Below are 19,825 nucleotides of genomic sequence, written 5' to 3'. Positions count from 1 at the left end.
ACAGCATTTGTGTATAGGTACTGACCCCTCAACAGTTGGTCTTTGGGGAGCCTCACAGGGAGCAACAGAGCAGGTACATCTAGGAGAGCAGAAGTCTTCGAGACCTCTCACTTGCTGGATGGTCCCACATCTTATATTTCCTTTCCTCATGTGCACTTCAGTCAGAGGGAAACCAATGCCTATACTATTGTTTAATCAATGTTGATCACCTTTGTCTTCAGCATTGCTAAATGACTGCTTTTCGATCAGTGTTGGGTGTGGTATACAATGAACATGGAAATGATTAAGTACAGTATCAGATGGAATATAGAAAATGGAACATAGAATATTTAGACTATTAGGAGCCAGGTGGCAGTTGCTTGCGGCAGTTGCTCCTGGACTCTGATGGGTGAGGTGCCCACATTAAATACTGCATGCTTTACACTTAACAAGGTGTTGGTGTTTACTTCATTAAAGTGTGGCTAGCTTGTTACACTGGCGACGATTGATGGGATTTCATTTTGTTGTGCTTTAAGGAGCGAGGGCACCTCGAATAGTCAGAGGGCCATTAAGAGTGTTGCACTTGGCCCTTTTGGCAGGTTCACCCCTAAACATTCTCCATTCTCCTAGCCTTTTTCTGTGACCTGGTGTTGGTGGTTTTAGGCCTCTGGGCACTTTAGCACTGAGGTCCAGTGTAAAGTGCATGCGCTCTCTGTGTTACATTGGTGAGATTGGCCTGCCCTCCCATAGGAATGCATTGGGGATTCCCTGATCAGTGTGTGTCAGTGGTAATTCATGGTATCGGAGGAGCAGAGTGGTCGAGTTTAGTATGTATGGAATCGTAATAAGAAATGCTGCGCAATGGTTGGCGCAGATTTATTATGACTAGTTGGGAAATGCCACTTTTACAAGTTGGCATTTCTGTGTGCTATGTGTCTGCCTGCCTGATGTGAATTGCATGTCTGGCTCGTGAGTGACAGGGGCTGGGAGGTGTGTGTGGCTCCAGGAGGGGCAGGTTGAGTAAGCACCAGGCTGAATGGGACATCTGTGCTGGGAGTAGTGGGAGGAGTAATCTCCTGACTCTGAATAGGAATGTGCCCCGCCCGTACAATGCTGGCTCCACCCCCTGTGGTGTGTCTGATCACCTAGCCCCCACCTGACAAAGGGGAAGAGGAACAAAGTGCTCCAAATTCCCCCTGAACCAGTTGCATCTGGTTCCCCCAAGCCCCGCACTGCAAACAAAGAGACTGTGTGGTATAAATATAGGGGCTGTGACCCCGTGAAATTGTTCTATGCTGATGTGCTGTACCTGACTTGGGGGCGTGCTGCTGCTGGGGCCCAGGAGGAACCATCATGGGGCTTACCTCCCTGCTGGAGTATCCTGTGTGCTGGCCTCCCTGGGCCCAGCTGTGCCCCTGGATCTAGAAGAACATTTTGCGTGGGCTTGTTCTTTTTCCAGGACCTTCTGGACTTTTGCTGAGCAGCTGTGAACTCTTGCGCCCTGTGAGCGCTATATCTTTATTTTCCCCAGAAGAGGAATGCGTGGGTTTTTGCAGTGCCGAGCCAGCCGTCCTGTTGGAGGGAATCCCGGCATGAGCGATTCCCCCATGATGCCGTACAGAGTGGGAGCCCACCCCACTTTTTGGTTATTTTTGGCGGGAGCCCACCTTGCATTGTGCCTGCCTAGCGGGAGCCTACCCCGCTTTATGGAAATTGAGAATTGTGGGTGCCCACCCCGCCATTGTCTGACCCGGAGGTCAGGCGAGCTACCTGACACAGGGCGGAGTGGCGGCCAGAAGAAGGAAGTGCTGCCGGCTGCCTAGGGCCATCTGAGCCTTGCGGGTCCACCGTAAAGTCCTGGTCTCAAAAGGGGGACCGGGCGAAGAGGAGCACAAGAGGAGAGCAAGTTCCCGAGGAATGGGGGCTCTCCTGAAGAACACCGGTCCCTTGCCGAGAGAGGAGTCCAGAGGAGTCCTCCCCCCACAAGAGCCAGTGAGTGAGGGCTCTATGTGGGTGGTGCAGATCGAGGCTCAGTGACAGGGCCTATTTGCTGAGCGGACCTGCCGTCGCGGGCAGCTCCAACGAGTGGCATATTTGTTTCTAGGGCCCAGGGGGGGCCTGAGGGCCAATGGTGCCTATACCTTCCTTTAGCCATTTTTCTACAGCTGCCCCGCTTGCTAGAGGGCAGCTGCACCGATGGGGGCAATTTGGTTGAGAGAGGCCCAGTGGGGCTGAAGAGGCACAGATGTGCCAGGGCCCCTTCATTTTGGTTACCCCAGCTGCACCGCACCAGCGTGGGCAGCTGCAACGCTTTTTGCCATATTTGTCCAAGGGCACAGGGAGTGCCCCGGCCGACGTTTGACATCACAGCTGCACGGCAATTAGCATCAGCTGCAATGTTTAGGCCATCAGTTCTTTTGGGAGCATGTTGAGTGAGATAGGAGTGAGATACACTGCTCCGCCCCAACGCAATTGCACACATGGATTCGGCTGCATTTGCAGCTGCCCTGACATTTGCATATAGGGCATTTGAGCCCTCTGAAAAGGGCAGTTGGCTAGGGGCACCAGGCCCTAATGTGATTTATGTGGTGCGCAGGAAATGTGATTCATGTACTGTGTTTTATGCACCGTGATTTATGCTTCTACTGTGGGTCATGGTATGAGGTTTTGCATACAGTGGTTTATGCTTGAGATTATTCTCTACTGTGAGTTATGCCCCTAATGTGAGTAATGCGTAGGAGGTTATGGTCTAATATGTTTAGGCTTATGAGATGGGCGCAGAATATATTTCATGCCTAATGTGATACTGTGCATAATTTGGTTTGTGTTACAGGATGATGCTGAGTACAGTGTTTGCCAATAATTACTGGTTGTGCTCTACGTTTATTATGTGTTCTACATTTACTAAGTTCACTTTGTGATGGTTCTGACAGTGCTCCAAGTAGCCCTGTCATGTGTACATAATCCCATGTAAATATTGTCCAGTGCCAGGCGGCAAAGTGTATATTGTGTGATTACTATTCTATTATATGTATGATAATACAAAGGTTATTTTTATATATAACCTTGTGTGGAGTTCCTTTTGTGGTGTGCCTAGTATGTTGTTGCTGTGTGTGTGTTGCGCAAACGCTTTGCCCATTGCCTCCGGGATAAGCCTGACTGCTCATGCCAAGCTACCAAGGGGGTGAGCAGGGGCTATCTTTGGCGTGCAACTCCCTTGCCCTGACAAGAGTGGTGGTCTCTGCCTGGCTTTGGTGCACGCCTTAGCCAACCAGAGATCCATTTCTAACAAAGAAGATAAAGAGTTTCTCAGGAGTAGTGGACACCTACCTCTTACTTCGTCTGAGCTGCTTTGTGAGTCTGTGCTGCTACTGAAAAGGGAGAGGTGCTGGAAGAGGATTACGATGCTAAGGAGGAGTATAGCCACCTGAGAGCTCTACTGTGCACTTTGAGCAGGCAAAGGGCCATTAAGAGGACAGAGATCATCTCAGGAGTAGTGGACACTTACCTCATACTTTGTCTGTGCTGCTTTGTGTGGCAGCTGATAAGCGAGAGATGCCGAACATGATCGCGGTGCTGAGGAGCTGTACGGCCGTGTTAGAGGTGGTATCGCCACATTCAATCTGGTGTTCGAGTGAGAGAGGCTTGTGCCACTATACGTAGTGTGATGTACGGGTGGAGGTATGGACTGCTTGATTCCTCAAGGGTGATTGCCAGTTGAAAATTCTTCAAGGGGCTTGATCTGTTGTTATAAAGATGTGGAGATACGGTCTGCCTATCTTAACCAGCAGGGCTTTAAGTGGGATGAAAAAACTGGGGGGGGTCTCTTAAATGGCCATCGCCAATGTAATTAAGGGCGTGGCTTAAAACACGTAAGCTAAAAATCTGTACTTAGCACAGTGTGCTGCCCGACTTGTATTTTGCTGTTTCTGTGATTGCATCCAGATATATGATACAACAAGTAACATCATACCTACAAGTCGGGACTATTAGCTTTGCCAATGGTTGTTAGTTGCATACGATAAATAAGCTGCAACTATGGCTTGTTGTACATAATATTGAAAAAGCTTCCACTTAAAGCCCTTGTGACACCATGACGATGTTGCTGCCCCTGGGTTTCAAAAAGAGAAGGGAAATCCAGAGAGAAAATGACTCTCTTTAAAGGATTTCCCTTCCCCTACAACACTCACCTGGCATGACGTCATGCCATAACTTCTCCATTAGTGAGGAGTGAGCAGTGTGAGCAGCGCACATAGATGTGCCCGCTGTCACTGTAGTCCGGGAAAAGTTGGACCGCCTGTGAAACAGAGCCCAATAGAGACCCGTTTCAAGGCCCCCTTTAAAAAACTGCCGGTGTTCAGACCCGGTGAGACCCGGCCCACTTAAAGCCCTGTTAACCAGCCCTAGTTCCCCTAAAAAGTGTTGCCATAATAATATGGATACACCACCTGCCTGTCTTAAACAGCCCTAGTTCCCCTAAAAAGCACATTGGTGTGTTTACGTGTCGCCGTCATTTTAGGTGGTTGAGAATTCAGGTGAACATTAACAAGGGCCTTATCTCCGCTTTTTTGGCTTTAAAAGCCAAAGTAGCGGAGATAAAAATATCGCCCTATCAACAATAGGGTGCTAACATGCAAAATCGTATGTTAGCACCCTTTTTCACTACGCTTCCCTTAGCATCTCTAATGAGATGCAAAGTGGGTGTTCCAGTGCAAAATAATAGGAGAAATGTCGCTAAGCGACATTTCTCCTATTATCAAGCTTCACGCTAACCCTGTTAGAGACAAAAAAAAGCAGCGTTAACCACGGTTAACGCTGCTTTTTTATGTCTGCTAATTTTCAGACTTAGCCATGTAATCCAATGGGAGGTGGATTACATGGCTAAGTCCACCATGGGCTATCAACAAGGATATCCCTATCCTTGTAGTTTTATCGCTGCATTACCGGCGATATCCTCCCAAAATGCCGCTATCGCTGGATTTTCTTATCGCCTAGGTGGTTAGCGTTAATAACGCGATAACCAGGCGATATTATCCAGCGATAGCGGGCATTGAAAAAGTAACACTAAGTACCCTTACCGTTAATTTTTCCTGTGCCTTGTTAATATGCCCCTCAGTTATTAAAGTGCATGGCACCACCATTTTAGGCGGTTGGGTTTCGAGTCTGGTGTACAGTGTGCAGTCATGCGCAAGTTGGGAGCATTGTCTGCAGCACCCGCATGGCCGTAACAGACTTCAGGTGCTTCCCCAGGAGGCTGGAAGATTAGAGGCTGCTTTTGCAGTAGTGGGGGGCCGGTTTTGTTGTTGGGAGCCCGCTATGTAGCAGTGGTGCAATATCAGGCCCCAGTAATAAAAGCAGCAGTGCTTCACACTTGCACCCCCCAAACCTCCTCTGGGGGCGCTGCTCACGCAAAATTGCCAGGACTGCCTTGGGTTCCCAGTCGGGCTGTGATTGTCTATCACGGTGACAGGCACACCTCCGCAAGGCAATTGATCTAACGACACCTTCAACAAAAATTACATTTCTGACATATAATGTGGTCGCGGTGGAAAGCTACAGTGAGTTGTCTTGAGAAAATATTTGTACTGTGATAAAGCTCATTATTTGTCATGACTTCAGGTACACACATTTTAAAGCAGGATCAACATTACACAATGTGGTAATTTTTTTTAGGAAGGATAAGTATACAGTCAGGAGCAACAGTGGTGGAATACACTTCAGGAGGAACGGTAATTTCATTTCGGGAGCAACATGGTGAGTTTTACATCACAGCAGAGCAAAAGTGTTGGTGATCTCTTTGAAAATGTGCAATTGTAATCTAGAGAACTTCCTGTACACAGAAGATTGTCACACAACCAAGTGAAAGTGGAAAGTTTTGTAATACACTGTGACAGCACACCTCTTCATTGAAGCCTAACACTGCGTCTTCTAGTTTTCATATTTTTAAGTTGATTTAGGACAAAAATGCATAATGTCATCCAGCCACATTAAGTAGCCCATGTGAGCAAACAGTAAAATGGAGCAAGTGGAAGAAAATATTTGGGCATTACTTTTAGGTTTACAGCACGACTTGTGGTTCTGAAAAATCTGGGTTCATATTATAGTTCTGGACTCGAGAATAAAAACTTCGTCGAAATAGGACGAATTTGGTATCAAAAGACCGAGAATGACGAGTACGTCAAGTACATGTATTTTCGGCATATTCGAGTGACGATTTCACCTCGAAATCGTCATTTACCTTCTAAACCCTTAGCTGCATGTTGCCCTCTACATAGGCCTTAATCCAGTTGAATTTGATTCCACAAGGACACATACTCCTTAATCGACTTCTCTCTGACCCCAGTACAAGTTAGAACCATTGCCCCAGGCCGAGCTCGTTAGGTCAGTTCCCTCCCAGTGGCCGAGCAAGATAGCATCTAAGCCCAACCAGCCATAAAACCATTTCAGCACGCACACCTGCCATATCTCGCTCACATCTTTCTCCACTCCTTCCTTCACTTGCTTTATGATGGGGAGGTGACCGTTTTTATTAGGGGTCCAGCGATATCTGATGAAATGTTGAGCCTTGCCGGATGATTTGTTATGAGCAGCACGACGTGAAATATGTACATGTCATCATGACTCTGCTTTTCTTTTGTAATCAGTAACCATAAATGAAATACCACGAATCCAAGGAATGTTTTGCCCAAGGCTGAATATTGTGTATAAAAAGAGAAGCCTGACTTTGTGAAAGTGTGCAGTCTCCTGAATATACTTGTATCGTACTTCTAGGACCCTGTCACCTTGGTTGCAGCCAATAAACGAATCTTTGACTTCACCTGGAAGACTCTGAAGTTTCTGTAGGTCTGACTCAGGAGAACCCGAGGTCTCTGGTGTGTTGATCCCCTGGCACCGCTGGGTTACCGGTTCTGTACCGGTTCTTAAAAACCCAGTACCTCAGACTCTGAGTACAGAGAGGAGATGTTCCCTGTTAATGAATTTATTGGAGGAGAAGGTCAAGAAGTTCTGGAGAATTCATCTAAGTTAAGTGATACAGGACGTGAAGAATTAAATCTCACTCAGCGTATCATCAAGTGGAATTGATTGAAACATCTCAGGAGCTTACATCATTATCACTCCCACAGGTGCTTTTAAATTTGGACGTATGCTGTATGCTGTTTGGATTGGTTTCAGCTCCATCTGTTTTCCCGAGGGTGATGACATCATTACTTGAAAGGAGAAGAGGGAGTGAAATGTTACCAGGATTATTTGTTGAATTATGGAGGAAGCATTTCTGAACACAATGCCAGGGCAAGGCAGGTTTTACAGTGACCTCTGGATGCTGGGTTGATGTTTAAACAAGAGAAATGTACATTTTTGGTGAAAGACGTGAACTATTTAGTGCACCTAATTTCAGGAGAAGGGGTGGCACCAAGAACGAGTTGGTAGACACCATAACAGCTCTACCAGAACCTTCTTTAAAGGTGGAAATTGTTTCTTTTCTTGGTATTATGGATCACTATGGTAAAATCATAGAGAAACTTGCAGGTAAGCTGTTAGTAAAGAATAAAGAGTTTGTGTGGTTGTTGGAATGTCAACAGAAGTTTGTAAATTTAAAGTACCTAAATTACAAATGTTTATTCTGGCGAATGTCACTTGCATAGTCACTGATGCTAGTTCAAAAGGTCTTGGGGTAATTTTAAAACAGTAGAAAGAGTGTAAGGAGTGTTTGATTGCACGTGCCTCGTCATATTTATGTGGAGCAGAAATGAATTATTCCGTAATTGAGAAGGAGACTCTGGCCATTTTCTGGGTCTTAAACAAATTTAGGAATTTTGTTTGGCGAATGACATTTAAAGTGTGCACTCACCATAATCAACTTAAAGAGGTCTTTTTTAACAAAGGGTTGGATTTTATGTCATCTACAATCAGAAGGTGGGTTGTAGGTTTGCAGGATTTTGAAATTCAAGTAGAACATGTACCTGTGGTAAAAAAAATAATTGCTGACTGTTTATCCAGGCAAATGACTATGCAAAAAGATGAGACTCCTTGTGATGACTTTGAAGAGGAAAACATCCATGTGTGTGAAATAACCTTTGGGGTTCTGACAGAAGATGTCTGGAGGGAAGAGTTTAGGAAAAATGATGAGTTAGGTAAAATCATGCAATCTATTCAATTAGAAGAAATCAAGGGTTTGACAAAAAGATGGATGTCCATTAAGGATGAGTTGACAATGGATAATGGTTTGCATTTAAGGTATACACGGTTGGTGCCTCCTTTGAATTTAAGAAGGAAGCTAATAGCAGAAGTACATCAAGATCACGTACAGATTGTGAAAACCAAAGAGAGATTGAGGGCTCATTTCTGGTGGCCAAGGACGGATTTGTGTATTGAACGTGAGTTGCGAGATTGTGTAGAGTGTAAATTTAATGACAAAGATAAGATTCATCGCCAAATGCCCATGATGGGTCGAAAATTACCAGAACATGCTTGGCATGAAGTTGCTGTTTACATTGTAGGTCCATTTAGAGGTGAACATAGCACGCCGTATTTGATAGTGTTGATGGATTTATATATGTGTGAAAGAAGTTTCTAACTAACTCTGGACATCAAATTTTTAAGTGACATTTTTAAGAGGGAATGTTTTCCTGTGAAACTTCTCTCAGACAACGGGCCTCAATTTGTTTCAGAATCTATGGAGTAAATTCTAAGTGCATGTGGTATAGTTCCCAAAAAATGTGCAATTTATCATCCTGAAATGAATGGGGCACTGGAGAGATTCAAGAAAGTAATCAAAGGAAATATTCAGTTATTAGGGTGAATTCATTACATTGGAGGGCTCGATTACAAAAATGTATTACTGCACATTGCATGACACCACGTACTATGACAGGAAAGAGTCCATTTGAACTATTCAAAGTTAGAGCTCCTAATACAGTTTTGTGCCATGGTTAGCTGTCGTGGGGAAAAAGGATGAACAATAACGGGCTAGGAGAGTGGTGAAATTGTGAACTAAGGTGCATATGTACAAGTCCCTATCGCCACGGGAATGTCACTTTTTGTGACGTTCCCTTGGCGATAGGGGCATTGCCTTATGTACAAGGCAGTGTTAAGCCACTTAACGTGGCTTAACGCTGCCTTGTACATAAATATTTACAACAAGGGGTGGTGAGGGACAGAGTCTCTGAATTAAGCAGAATACTCTCACCCTGTCAAGAGATCAGGGCTAGATCCAACACCGTTTTTTAGCTCACTGCACCATCCCAGTTTCAGAACCTGGCTGTATGCAAATTAGTCTGTTCCTGTCCCAGTGCATGATGGGAACAGGGCAAACCAAACTACAAAAGCCAATTCTTACACTGGGAAGGAAACAAGCTTCCGGGGACCGGTTTCTGGCATTACAGCCGTCTTCGGCCCGGCTTGCTTGAATCCTGATGGTGCAATGAGCAAGGGACTCATGTCTGAGTATACCCTTCCACGCTTAGGGTGGACAAAAATATTTACAACAAGGGGTGGTGAGGGACAGAGTCTCTGAATTAAGCAGAATACTCTCACCCTGTCAAGAGATCAGGGCTAGATCTAATTTGCATACAGCCAGGTTCTGAAACTGGGATGGTGCAATGAGCTAAGAAACGGTGTTGGATCTAGCCCTGATCTCTTGACTGGGTGAGAGTACTCTGCTTAATTCAGAGACTCTGTCCATCACCACCCCTTGTTGTAAATAATTTTGTCCACCCTAAGCGTAGAAGGGTATACTCAGATGTGAGTCCCTTGCTCATTGCACCATCAGGATTCAAGCAAGCCGGGCCGAAGACGGCTGTAATGCCAGAAACCGGTCCCCGGAAGCTTGTTTCCTTCCCAGTGTAAGAATTGGCTTTTGTAGTCTGGTCTGCCCTGTTCCCATGATGCACTGGGCCAGGGACAGACTAATTTGCATACAGCCAGGTTCTGAAACTGGGATGGTGCAATGAGCTAAAAAACGGTGTTGGATCTAGCCCTGATCTCTTGACTGGGTGAGAGTACTCTGCTTAATTCAGAGACTCTGTCCATCACCACCCCTTGTTGTAAATAATTTTGTCCACCCTCAGCGTGGAAGGGTATACTCAGATGTGAGTCCCTTGCTCATTGCACCATCAGGATTCAAGCAAGCCGGGCCGAAGACGGCTGTAATGCCAGAAACCGGTCCCCGGAAGCTTGTTTCCTTCCCAGTGTAAGAATTGGCTTTTGTAGTCTGGTCTGCCCTGTTCCCATGATGCACTGGGCCAGGGACAGACTAATTTGCATACAGCCAGGTTCTGAAACTGGGATGGTGCAATGAGCTAAAAAACGGTGTTGGATCTAGCCCTGATCTCTTGACTGGGTGAGAGTACTCTGCTTAATTCAGAGACTCTGTCCATCACCACCCCTTGTTGTAAATAGCCTTGTACATAAGGCACCCTTTCACCATTGTTTAGCATGAAAGGGGCGTGCAGTGGGTATTGTGGTGGGCGTTCCACCGCAACACCCATTGTATTTGACGCGGCCCCCTATGTACAAGGGTGGCGTACATGGAAAAAGCAAAAGACAGTGGTTTATTTATGTACAGAAATGTGTCCCCTACTGTACATAAACAAACCTTTAAAAAAATCGATTTTGTAACTTTCATGCGTACTACATGAAGCAGCACACATGAAAGTTACACAATGGCATTTTAGGATTGTTTATGTGCAGGAAGGGACACCTTCCTACACATAACCAACCCGCCCCTGCACACTGACAACCTTGCACTCTGGTGCAAAGGTGCCTGCATTGGCGCTAAGTTGTGAAACTTAGGGCCATAGCAGGGGGAAACACAAGCCTGCACCACATTTTTGTAAATATGGTACAGCCTTTAATTTCCCAAGTGGCAGAGTGTGTCGTTAAGCCCAGGAGGCTAACGACACCACCAGCCACTTCATTTTACATATCCCCTTAAGTGTGCAGAGGAAAGGGAAAGTGTATTTTGATACTAGGAAATGTGTGGCCAAGAATGCAATAAAAGTAGGATCATGGGCCAGGATAAAAGCACCTGTGGGTAATATGCCTGGGTCAAAGTTCACTGAAAAAAGCATTTCGTCAAATATTTTGATAATACTATTAAGAAATAGGATGGTAGCGTTTGGAACAAAAGTCGTGTGGTGATGTTTAAGAGTACAGTTGATGATGAGGTGGAGAGGAGAAGTACTGATTCTGTTCAGGATGAAGGAAAAATGTATAGAACAGATGTTAGGTTGAGGAAAAGGAGCACTGGTAAATGTAGATTTCCAACAGATATCAAAGATTACGTTTAGTGGAGTGTGTTTCTACTAAGCGTTTATTCAATGGTAATTATACATGTTTTAGCATGTCAGGTGAAGTCAATGTTATTTTGAATACGTAGTTCAATAAGAATTTTGCAGTCAAATTTGTTTTCAAAATGTTGCATTGTTTCCTTATGTTTCGTTGTCATTTTTTTTGTTTTTCTTCTTTACATTTTAGGAAAAGTATTTTTCCCTTTCTTCTCTCTCTTTTGTTGTTTATAAAGGGGAAGAAGTGTGGTATACAAAGAACATGGAAATGGTTATGTACAGTATCAGATGAAATACAGAACATGGAACATAGAATGTTATGGAGACAGGTATCAGTTGCTTGCAGCAGTTGCTCCTGGACTCTGATGGGTGAGGTACCCTCATAAAATTCTCTTTACTTTACACTGAACAAGGTGTTGGTGTTTACTTCATGAAGGTGTGGCTACATTGTCATATTGGGTCTGTCTGCTTATTATTAACTGCGCTCCTCTCCATTTATAAGGAATATTTTATTTAAATGACTTCCAAATACACTATTTCCCTTTGAGTGCTATTACTATCAGGAAATACATTGCTACCATTAGCAATGAAAGGTAAATAGAGTCAATAGAAGCCTTTCTTTGCAATGCAACCCAAGTAATTCCAAGAGTACCTTTTGAACAGAGCATGGCCCATGCACCTGACACAGCTTAGATATGTTGTAAGTAGCTGTTGGGAACACCAACAGATAACCACATTAGCGAAACCTCGCATTGAGCATATTTTGATAGAACGCAATAAAAAAATCACACACTCCAGACATGTCATTGTTGGACATCGTACTTGCTCTCTACAGCAATTTCCACTAAATAACAACACATACAAACTTCCAACATATTACACAGACTACTTAACACATATCAGGCAAGCCATAGATTTACCACTTACATGCAAACTGTCATACTATCAGCTCATCCGACCACACATGAGTACATGTCTAAAAAGAACTCATAGGATCTACTCAGCACAGTGCAAATGAGCAAGTAGATTATTATAAGGGCTTTGCAACACCAGCCAGTACATCCAATTAATTTACTCATGTGCATAAACCAGATAACCCAGCTAGTAAGTACGTACCTTGGCTGGAGCTCCGGCTAAAGCTAACAAACCTATATTATGTACAAAAACAAGAAATATCATCGAACTGACTGCTACTTAACATAACTCGCATACAACACCAGTCTGTGCATGGGCGTCCGCAGACATTTTTCCAGGGGGGGGGGGGGCAAAATGTTAAAGTCATCACCATCCTCCGACATGATGTGTGCCAAGTGGGGCACAAGAAACACTTGGGCACAGAACTGGGATAGACTCAATTAAATGCCAGAAATCCAGGACATGTGACTGACCCTGCCACAGGCCAACAAACAACACCTGTAGGGAAAACGCTAAACTTTCTGACAAGGTGCTTTATCTCTGTCTGCTAGGTGTGCAGGCTTCTGGGTCCTCGAGCCAACACCAATCAAGGCTGCCTTCAGCACCATTCGATTTTTATCAGAATACTTTAAAACAGCCTATGATTAAAGCACCAGATTAAATATACTGTATGCACAGTGTATGTTGGGGATTATTTGTAGCACACACATTTACCAATATTGGCTTCTTGGTGCTAGAATTCATGATAACTTTTATCCAAAGTTAAAGCACGTCAAAGTTAATAATAAATAATGCATTAATCACACATGCTAGTGATTCGCCAATGGGTGCTCCCTTTACTAGAATTCCCCGGGCATTGCAAAATTTTACACACATTTAATTAATTGATACAAAATAAAATGTATAGGTCCAAATTTTAGCTATATTTTTTAAAAGAAACTTAAGAGTCCCTCTACGTGTAGTCAATGTCAAACTGACAACGTGCCCATGTTTAGGGATACAATAATGGCCAGCTCCCTTATGCGGAAGCCCGGCCCCATAAATGTGTGGCACATGCGGCGCCCGCAGCAGCGCCACATCACAGGTCCAGGGATGCTGAGTCTTACACAGTGTTCGAAGTGGGGGGAAAAAAGTAGGAGAACAGTGGGCGGAGAATAAAAGGGCGGGAATAACCCAAGGATTGGATCTGTGGTTGGAGCCAGATGTGTGGCCAGAATGCGCAGACATCCCAATTTTTAGTATTTGTTTGGCATTTCACTTCTCACTCAACCAATGGATAGACATGATTATTTAAGGTTATAATGAATTATTGACATTAAAATATATTCACAAAGTGGGATATGCTTCTAATCACAGAATGTACTAAATAAGATAAAATGTGGAAACACAAGCCATTTGTCTCCGAGCCATGGAGTTTCTGTCATCAGCACTACTCCCTTTTTCCACAACAGCAGTTCAAACATGAATGGCAAAATATCCTAGTTTGCAAATGTTTTCTCTAAAATTATGGCTCTGCCATATTTGCCTCATAATGCAAGATCTGCTGCATGATCTGATCATTTAAACGAATAAATTGTGTGTATCTCAAACATATCAAAAGTTAATATAAAATGTGACTTGTGTTGCTGCGGTGTGGATGGGCTATTGTAAAGGTTGACTGGTCACCTCTCACTGCTACGTTTGTATGTTACACTGGTACTAATAAGGCAAAATCTTTCCAGAGACTGTTAGCATGTGTACACAAGTCAAAATAATAAAATATCTGAAAATATACTGCATTACGCTGCAGCCTTTTTTTATGCATAATTTAGTCAACACTACGGCATAATGTTGTCATCCTTTGCTGCATAATTAATTCCAGTGGCCCCACAGCAGGCAGCACATGTTAAAAGTGCTTGTGAATGAAGCCGGGTGACTGTAAGTTTGCAAACTTAGTTGGGTGTGCGTGCAAATCCATCATTGCCAATCCCTGGTGAGTTGCAGCTACTACTGCTGAAACAAGGCCAATGAAGGTACCTATGGGTGAGGCAGATTGGCCTCAAGGCCAGGGCCAGCCATAGCACTGGTGGTGTCCGGTGCATTAATGTTTGCTAGTGCCCCCAATGACCACCTCTGCCATGGATTCCCTCACTACCACCCTTTAACTGTGCCCCCCAAGTTTCCATAACCACTCTTTCTCAGTTACATTTAATTTGATTTACAGCGCCACTCATACCATTGAAGGGTGTCAGAGCACTTTACATCACACACATTACACAGAGACAAACAATATGTGTGTAAATCACTGTATAGAACATGTTACATAAGACTAAGGACTATAAGGTGTAGGAGTCACATGACAAACATACTAGTAGCCTGTATAGTTTTATAGTGATTGGTCTGGAGAAACACAATACCCGGAATTTAAAACGTAATACCATGGTTGGGGGTTCTCCTTAATAATCAGAATTGATTTCTGTCCAAAAGAACACTTTTTGGGACATTAGGATAATCAAAGACTGGGGGGACATAATGCTCTAATTTATACCTTGCTGTTTGTATGCAGCTCCTAGATGACAGTTAATGACTCACTGTTCAAAGTTAGGATTTTAACGTATAAACTGCACGTAACAAAAGGATCTCTCTGACAAAAGCAGTAGCCCACTGACCTATTTACATTATGTGCACTTTGTGATCTGCATGGCGCATGTTCTTTGCAGCCGGTACATTAACCCTCTGACCTACCTTTCCATGAGTCAAAACTTCCACTAAACAAAATTCTGATCTCTCTATAGGAAGAACATTAATCACCAGAGTCATCATGACATTTTTATTTTTGCGGAAAATTGCTGGAGGCCAGGAAGAAGGCAGCAAGCGTTTTTAGAAATATAATATACTTGCAAACTTGATGCCTCCACCTAAAGTCAGCACCTGGTGCGGTCACACTGGTTGCACTGCCCTAGTGCTGGCCCTTCTCAAGGGTCCGGTGACCTCAGTGACTGTTGTTCTACGGTGTGCTGCTTCATAGGCCTGCCCGCAAGACTGGATGTGAACTTCAGTATGGATAGTGGTGGACAAGCCTTGAAGGTTAACCTACACTTGTCATGCTAGGGTCCACCTGTTGGTGCGAAGACACCAGGACATCTAAGGTGTTGCAAAGCCTTCTAAGGTCTAGCATGTGGAGAAGTGTGGCTCAATAATTAGAGCGGCAGACCCTGATGCAGAGGTCTAGCCCGGGACCAGGGTTCAATTCCCCGCCTTGGCGGGTCTTGGGCTCAAAATTCCACTGACCTGATAATTCTCGCCTCGGTGCCTATTCCAATCATGGAGTCCCACTCTGCAACTCTGGGCAATAGCTTGCTTAATCTCCACAACGGCCCCCACAACACTAAGGATGCCTGGCCTCCACCTTGGGGGTGCCCAGGAGTGGACAACTCACAGGGAAAGCCAGGATGGGTTCCACAGCGGTATTCGTACAAGCGCCTTGAGACCCTTGCGGGTGAGTAGTGCGATATTCAAGTATCAATTTACATTACATTACATGTGATTGTGCTCTCGCAGGAGAGTGGTCTGGTGGACTGGTTATTAAGGCTGAACCTGGTTCCCAGTTCCAAATTCAGCAGCTCTGACCATAGTGCCACATCCTCTCCCCCACTGAACACCGTACTGCCCCACTGAGAAAAACTCCCACTGTCTTCAACTACAGCCCAATTGTTGCCCGCTATAAACACCTGGATGCGCAATTTAAATTACGCACTAGACAAGAGCAATATGCGGCCTACAAAAAAAAAAGTAACAACATCCGGGAAAAAGCACACACTAATAGGGAATGCAAAATTTAGCAAACCATGGGAAATGTAAGCAGGAACAACATGGTTACCTTAATGATTTTGCACTCACTATTCAGAAATCAGTGAGTGCTTTTGCCTGAAAAGTTAAGGACACGACTACAGGGTCCTGAATGGACCCATTTCAATGGCCATTGCTTATATCCTTACAAAACGTAAGTAGTATGGTAAAAAGACCACATTCCCGGACGCTGAGCCGCAGCACACATTTTGTTTTCCAATCCACACATTGCAGTACCTCCAGTATTGGTGCACTAGTTCCAAGTCCAGGGAAAACAAAGACAAGAATACAAAAATAGCGCTTCACTGGCAAACTCTGTAAAAGTGGCACTAATGTGTTTCAGTGTGAATAAAATCAGTTTTGCCAGTTTGCTACCACTCTGTCTTACTTTATTTAGTTATTTATCTATTTTTCATATTTTTAGCATTTGATTCCCAATGCTGCATTTTGGAATTAAAATGTCAGAAAAATATGACATTTCCAGCAAAAGCGTCTTTTTTTTGGGGATCCATTTCACAGGGAAGCAAGTAAAAGAAAAGAGAGGAAAGAGAGTGAGAACCCCGTCTTGAAGTCACGGTTTTCATGGGCATCCGCAGGGGGGGCAAGGAGGGTTGCTCCAAGGGGGGGCAAGCGCCTCTCCTTGCCCCCCCCTGCTGTCTGCGATAGAATCCTTGAAACCAGTGTGCAATGCAACCAAACCGTTGCACCATACAAACTGTGCCATATTAACACATATAACCTAACATCATACCTAATATTTGCTTGTGGTTCAGTTTCCCACAATAAATTCCAATTATGCTGAAAGCAGGAGTGCCTTAACCGTAGAGAATTTGGGGTCTTAATCATCATATGTTTGCATCAACCCACAGATGACAATATTGCAAGGACTGAACTGGAGGTTTGAAGGAGTTGTCAAAATGCATGAGCCATGTGCTTCACAGCTCAGCTCACATTCATAGCAACTACGGGGAAGATTGACCAAATCTCAACGCAACGCAGCACAGCCTCCCGCGAGGCTGCGCTGAATTGCGCGACAGGGAAGGAGCAGGAGAGCACCGTATTTTCAAATATATTGCTCTCTCCTCCCCTTTCCCTTGCACCAGCGCTGATTACAGCTGCCGTGCGCCATGCACCACCTTAGTGCCATAACGCTAGGGTGTGTGTGTGAATCTACCATTGGTTTTGTACAGGAAGGGCACCATTCCTGTACAAAATACCATGCCTAGACATGAGGGCAAGCTTTTCCCACTTTGTATGCGTGCTGAACCGTGCAGCACAAATGCAAAGTCGGACAAGGAAGTAGAAATGAAAGTATTTTTCCTTCCTTGCACCTAGTTTAAAAGGGCGCAGTTTTCTCACCCTAAACCCAATCTACTGTGTTTAGTAAATTGGGTTTAGCGTGAGAAACAGTGGGTGGTTGCATGGGAACATCCATGCACGTCGGCTGGCGCAAAGTAATGAGAAGCAGTGCTATGCGCAGCTTCGCATTACTTTTACGTTCTTTTCAGCGCTAAACAAATTTAGCGCTGGAAAGTAAATTAGGGAAAAAAGATTTTGCACTGTTTTGCATCACTTTTGTGAAGCAAACACGGCACAAAATCTTAGTAAATCTTCATCAAGTCTCATCTAATGTCCAAAGAGAAAAGCAATACATGTAGTTGTGGTGAGGCTGACACTTAGAAAGGACAGGGATGTGAGCTTTCTGGATTATATGTCTTCCATGCCCTTATTAGGAAACCCAGATGCAGGTCCATTTGTAACCAATTAACCAATGCAACTAATTCTTCCAAAGAATTATTTTATATAGTTAAGGACTTTACACACTCTCATGTGTGTAGCTTTGTCATACCTGCTTCACAACAACTCCGCAACTCGCTTGCAGATTTCTTTGAGGAAAAAGTGGAAGCAATTTGCAGAAAATTATCAGCTAATCAGGAGCAGTTCAATTATGTTACTACACTATCACCTTGCAATGTTTCTCTCCCATGTTTGGATTGATTTGCTCCTGTGACGGAAGAGCATGTCCTGTCTGTTTTGATGACTGCCACATCTGGTTCGTCTATGGATGTTTGCCCCCCTAGTACTGGTTGCCATTGTGTCAACTGAACTTGCCCCAGCGGTTCGGCATTCATTCAACCTATCCCTTGAACCCACTATTTTACCATTGTTTTAGAAAACAGCACTGGTCGTCCCTCTACAGAAACAAACTAACATCGATCCCATTAAAAACGGGGTTCTTCAGGCAATCCACAAGCATGGAAATATAATGGTCTATGTGCTGTTAAATCTCTGATGAAAGGTAAATAGAAATTCTAGCAAGGGGACTCTCCGGCAGGAGTAACCAGGTGCTTTATAAACTATTAACCTAACATAACATTAATATGAGCAACTACCACACAATCTTCCTTCCTCTATTAGGAAAAATTCTTGAGTGCCATGTAAACAAACAACTCATGACGTTTTTTGATGATCACTCAATCTTGGTTCCCTCCCAGTCGGTATTCTGAGCAGCACATAATACTGAAACTGCTCTAGCAGCAGTGACCGATTCTATCTGTCTTTCTTTGGATGGGCGTGCCCCTGCCATGCTGGTACTATTGGACCCTTCAGTGGTTTTCAACACCGTTTCTCATACAGCTTGGATTACCAGACTGCATGAGATCGGTGTGGTTAGCTGACTTTCTAAAAGACCGGATGCAAATTACTACACTGGGGGGCATATTACCAACCAATAGAGATAATTTTTGTCTCTAACTTGTTTAGAGACAAAAATTATCGCCGCAAATCGGTGATTTTTATCGCAGATAAACCTTGCTATTAGCAAGGTTTATCGCAAATGCGATAAAAAACGGCCGCAATGCATGAATATCGCTGAAAAGTCAGCGATATTCATGCATTATCGAGCAAATGCTCTTAGCCATGTTATCCACCTCCCATTGGATAACATGGCTAAGAACTGCTCCTGGGCAATTGTTAGCTTTTGGAGATATTCGCGCTTAGCGCGAATATCTCCAAAAGTTGGTAATAGGAGATAGCGATGTTAGCGACTGTTTTCAGTCGCTAACATCTTGGCACGCCCACTTTGCATGTCATTAGTGATAAATATCACTGACATGCAAAGCGGGGCCCAAGATGGTCACTATCTCCTATTAGCTGTCGCTAACTGGTGTTAGCGACAGCTTGGTAATAGGGAGATAATTTTATCTCCGCTTTCTTGGCTTTTAAAGCCAAAAAAGCGGAGATAAAGCCCCTTGATAATGTGCCCCTGGGTTCCTTTAAATCTCAGCAGGTTCCTCTCACCAAGGAAGGTCCTCAATGCTCTTCACTGAGCCCAATCTTATTTATTATTTATGTTGCTCCCCTGGCACAGCCTGTGAGGTCCTACGGCTTTGAAGTAATCTCGTAGGCTGTTAATACGCAGCTAATCCACACTTTAGGACCGGACATTGAGCACTCAAGACATCGCTCCCAAAACTGTATGAAAAACATCGCTGTATGGATGGCTGGAAACTATCTTCAGCTCAATAGAGAGAAGATGGAGGTCTTGCTATCTGGCAAGGTAGAACAGCTCTGGTCACCGTACCCAGAGCCACTCAGTGAAAATTTGGGGATTAAAATAGACCAGGACTTGACAATGAAAAATCACGTTGCTGAGGGATTTTGCCACCATCCGCACCCTAAAGAACATTTTCCCTTAGCTCTCTTCTACGATATGGAAAACACTGATCCAGGTGCTGGTTGTCAGTCATCTGGATTATAGCAATGCCCTGTTGGTGCCAGCCAAAATGACACTCTTCTTGCTAAACTTCAGGTCGTAC

Source organism: Lissotriton helveticus, chromosome 3_1 (assembly GCF_964261635.1).
Source record: "Lissotriton helveticus chromosome 3_1, aLisHel1.1, whole genome shotgun sequence".
Taxonomy (NCBI): Eukaryota; Metazoa; Chordata; class Amphibia; order Caudata; family Salamandridae; genus Lissotriton; species Lissotriton helveticus.
Note: the sequence above shows the minus strand (reverse complement) of the source record.